The following is a 5,196-nucleotide window of genomic DNA, read 5'->3' as shown; positions in this document are numbered from 1 at the left end:
TACAATTATTTTTATATTATCTTTAATTTTTATTTACATTATGAAAATAACAGAAAAACGGTAAATCTGTTCACGTTCCACGTTCACGTTCCACGTTCACGTTCATGTTTCACGTTCATGTTTCACGTTCATGTTTTTACGTTCGTGTTTACGTTTCACGTTCATGTTTTACGTTCGTGTTTACGTTTCACGTTCGTGTTTCACGTTCGTGTTTCACGTTCCACGTTCACGTTTTACGTTCCGTGTTCACGTTTCGTGTTCACGTTTTCCACGTTCCACGTTTTTTACGTTCCACGTTTCAAAATTTTCCTAAATAAATGGCGAACGTAACTTCTGAAGAAGCGAAAAAACTTGATCAAATCGAAAAGAAATTAATCAAAGAATTTAAAGAACAGATTCGAATGGATGAAGAAGAACAAGAACTTATTCAAAAAATTAATCAACCTGTAACTTCTGCAATAAAAAATGTTGAGGGCAAAATTGAAAATGTTTTAAGCGATAATCAAAATTTAATGAATTTGGTTCCAGTTGTACGACAATTTGCTGATATTTCGATTCCAGAATCTGAGTTTGAATTGCCAAAATTACCATCTTCAACACCATTTAGACCTCGAATCATTGAAGAATCTACAATAGTTGAACCAATAAGTCCTGGAACAACGGATATAATAATTGGTGAAATTGGTAAAAAATTTCTTCCTAGAGCAAAGGATGATAAATTTGGTTTGTATTGGGACAGAAAAAAGAAAAGTTTTATGATTGGAAATTTGCCCGTGAATTTTGAGCATAATGATATCATTATTAATGAAAAAACATACGAAGGAACTCAAGGTTTATGGAGATTATTAACAGGCACTGATGTTCCAAAAGACGGTTTATATTCTGAAGAAGACTTGAAAAAGTATACTGAAATTTTATGGAAATCTGATTCAATTTACAAAAATAATGATCCATCAACTAAGAAACCAAAGTCAAGTAAAGGTAAAAAATATCTCAATTTGATTAAACCAATTTGGGAAAAAAGAATCGAAGGATCAGGTGTGAGAAAATACAGTGATAATAAGATTGAATACAGATATATCGACGATTTGACAAAACTCGATGGAATTATTAATTATATTTATGCTCAAGAAAAGGCTGGAAACAACAATTTTTTGAACGAAAAGAAAGCGATTAAAGATTTTATTTCGAACAAACTTGATGAAATGATTGAAAAACCTGATGGAATTAAATATTTAAAACGAGTTTTTGCCGGCAATAAGTTCATCTATGATTGAGGGTAGTGGACTTTTGAATGATTTTATCAACAATTTACCTTTTGAATTACACGTACCAACTTATCAGTATCTGGGGCCTGGCACAAAACTCGAAAAAAAGACTAAAAAGAGGAGATACTGGTATAAATAAATTAGATCAAGCTGCTATGGAACACGATATTTTTTATGCAAAACATAGAGACACAAATTCCAGACATATAGCAGATAAAGTTTTGCAAGATAAAGCAATGGATAGATTTTTATCAAAAGATGCTAGTTTAGGTGAAAGATTTGTTGCGCTTCCAACAGCTGGAGCAATGTTTTTGAAGAGAAAACTAGGAATGGGAATCGAAGAGAACTTGAAATTTTAACTATATAAATGGAGGTGAACGTAAACTTCAGCAAAAATCAGAAAGAAAAAAATAAAATCCGCTTTTAAGAAGAAAATACCCGTTAGTATTCAATTTAAAATAGATCAACTAAAAAATGGCGAAGATAAGATATTTTTAACAAATAGACAATACAATAAACTCGAAAAACATAAGAAAAACAATAAAGGAACCAGAATAGAATTTTCTTATAATCAGTTGAAAGAACTCAAAAATGGTGGACTTTTGAAAGATTTATTAGATTTTGGAGAAAATATTCCAGTTGTTAAAAATGTTGTTCCTTATGTTCGTAAAGCTGCTCCAATCGTTAAAAAGGATGTGATTCCTATTGTTTCGAAACATTTTAAATTGGTTAGATAAAGAGTTGGAAGATGTTACAGGATCTGGATTAGATGAGAAAACTTTGAATTACGTGAAATCAAACATTGAAAAAAAAAATTTAAACCTTTAACATTCGGGGAATTGGAAGAAATCTGCAAAAATATTAAACATTTTAGAGGAATCTTCATGAGAGATACATTACCTGAAAAAGTTAAGAAATTTGAATGTGGAATTGTGAATTTAGACTCGATTATGGGAAGTGGAACGCATTGGATTTGTTATTATTATAAAAATGATAAGAATGCATGTTATTTTGATTCGTATGGAAGAATTGAGGACAAACCACCTATAGAATTGATTAAATATTTGAAAAAATCAAGCGTCTACTACAATGATTCTCAGATTCAAGACTATAAAGATCCCCCCAATTTTGTGGTCATTTATGTGTTTTTGTTTTGAATGAACTGAGTACTGGTAAAGATTTTAAAGAAGTTGTTAACAAATTATTACTTAATAAATATGGATTCACAAAATATTTTTGACGTATTTGGAACACAAATTATTCAAAATGTAGATAATAGTTTGAATTTTGATAGTTTGAGAAATGAGTTTGATAACAAGTTAGAAAAATGTATTACAAAACCTTCCAGATTCAGATATGTTTGAGCTGTCGAGATTGAAGATTTTAAAAGCAGAATAATATGATAACAAACTTGCAAATTTCATGAGTTCAAATGAAGTTGCTGATAAAATAAAAACATTGGAAAAAGAAGTCGATGATGGTGTAAAAAAATTATTTACCAATTTAATGTCTCATATCGAAAAAGCTGATAAAATTACTGAAGCGATCAAAGTTGAAAAGAATTATGTTAGTTTGGCTAATAAAAAAAGAATTGTCGGTGTTCGACCTGGTATTGACAAACATGATGTTGTTGTTAAAGAACAAATTTTAAAACCTCTAAAAATTATCAGAAAACATCGATATTGTTGATTTACATGATCCGAATGTTAAAAATGCCTTAGATTTTAAAGGAAAAAGAATTAGCGGTGTTAGTAAAGGAATTAATCCATTTGATGTTGTTGTAATGATTCAATTAGAAGATCCTATTAAAATGTTTAATGAACTAAAACAAAATTATGAGAAATCATAAACAGCATGTTAAAGATTTTACAACAGAAGTCTATGAAAAACTTGATGAAAGAAGTAAAAGATCAGTAGACGATGTTGGTGAATTACTTGATAAAGTAAATAAACTAGAAGAAAACTTTAATACATATAAAAATGATGTTGATGTATTAGTTGGTGAAGTAATTAACAAAATTCTGGAAGATTTTGATACACATTTCAATGAGAAAGTAAAACTTTTTTTTGAAAATTTTGGTACACGTTTCAATGAGAAAGTAACACATAATAATGAATTACTTAAAAGAATAGATGATCGATACTCTTTATATCTCGATAAAGTAAATAAACTAGAAGAAAACTTTAATAAATTTAAAGAAGATGTTAATAAAACTTTTGAAAATATTGATAACAGATTTAATGGATTAGGCGGCTATGATGACTAATTTTCCTTATATAAATGGCGCTCATATATTGTGTGAGATGTAAAGAAAAAACTGCAACAAATGATATAAAATACTATGCAAACATCAATGGAGTTAAGAGAATTTCTGGAAAAATGTGTGCTGAATGTAACGCTAAAAAGAGCCAATTTATAAAAACTTGATTTGAAATTTTTTCCTAATAAATAGAGATGGCGGGACATTACAGTGCTTTCGATCTTTTTATCATGCAACACGAAAGAGATTTGAAAAAAGAACATTGGGATGACATTTCTCAAAAATATGAATTATCCGAAGATATGATGAGATTATACGTAAACAAATTGAATTGGTATAACATTGCAAAATATCAAACTTTATCATCAGAGTTCATTCAAGAAAATATACATTATCAATTAAAAGATCATATGTCTGTTCTTTGTCTCTATCAACACTTGAGTATAAAGTTTTTGGATGAAAATAAAGATACAGTTGATTGGAACAATATTATAGATAGCGGTTACTATCCTGTGCAGATTTTTATTGAAATATGTGACCGAGATCGCAAAATTTAAGGAAGAGAATCCTGAATATGACGAAGTAGATCATTAAAAATGACTCTAATCTTTTTAATTATTTTTACTAAAATTTATATCTTTTCTTATAAAAACGTACATTAGATCGATGAAAAAATGATACACGATGTTTAAAATTTCTAAATTTTCTCTTATTAAATGGCGGACTACAGAAAATATGCTAGTGATATTGAAAGGGCGGAGTTTAAAAATTTCTATCCAATTAGTAAACAACATTTGAATGAACCGAATAAAAGAACTGAGTTTAATATTGATTTTGGAGATAACTTTTGCTCGTCTAACTTCCAGTTTTATATTTCTGGGAACTTTAACAAAACAAGATGGTCAAGCATATCTTGGAACTGATAATGTTTAGATTAATCGATAATTTTATACCGTTTTTATTTTCTAAGATTGAAGTAAGAAAACACAATAAATTGATAGAAGAAGTCGAAAACTGTGGCCAATTAAGCACAATTAAAGGAACTATTTCGTATTCAAAAAGTGATGTTATTTCTCAAACTTCTAATGGCTTTGAATCAGATTTTAAATTTGGTGTTTTTGAAGCAGCTGGAAATTTATCTCATTTTGGATTAGGATTTTTTGAAAATGTTACTATTCCGATCTATAAAGGAGGATTTTATCTAAGTTTCATAAGAGCAGAAGACGATGATGTGATTCTGAAGACTGCAACTGGAAATGTTATGCCTGTTGATGGAAAAATAACAATTACAGATTTTTTTATTAGAGTTCCAATGATTGATTATAAAATCACGAGTAAAATAAGGTTGATTGATGAAATTACAAAAAGTCAAAACATTATGTTTAATTTTCTAGATTGGCAATGTATTGAACAAAAAGGTATTTCCGGAACAACTTATTCGTTCGATATCACAAATATTTATAGAAATATCTTCAATCCCAAGTTCGTTATCATAGGTTTTCAAACAGATAGACAGAATAATCAAGAAAAAAATCCTTCAAAGTTTGATAGTTTGGATGTAAAAAATATCAGAGTAAAATTGAACGGTTCTTATTATCCAGATGAATTACAAAATTTAAACATTTCCGGAGGTCTTTTCAGAATCATGTATCAGATGTATCAAGATT

This window comes from Homalodisca vitripennis, unplaced genomic scaffold (genome assembly GCF_021130785.1).
Source record: "Homalodisca vitripennis isolate AUS2020 unplaced genomic scaffold, UT_GWSS_2.1 ScUCBcl_2342;HRSCAF=7002, whole genome shotgun sequence".
Lineage (NCBI taxonomy): Eukaryota > Metazoa > Arthropoda > Insecta > Hemiptera > Cicadellidae > Homalodisca > Homalodisca vitripennis.
The sequence above is the reverse complement of the archived record's forward strand: the minus strand, read 5'-3'. Positions refer to the sequence as shown.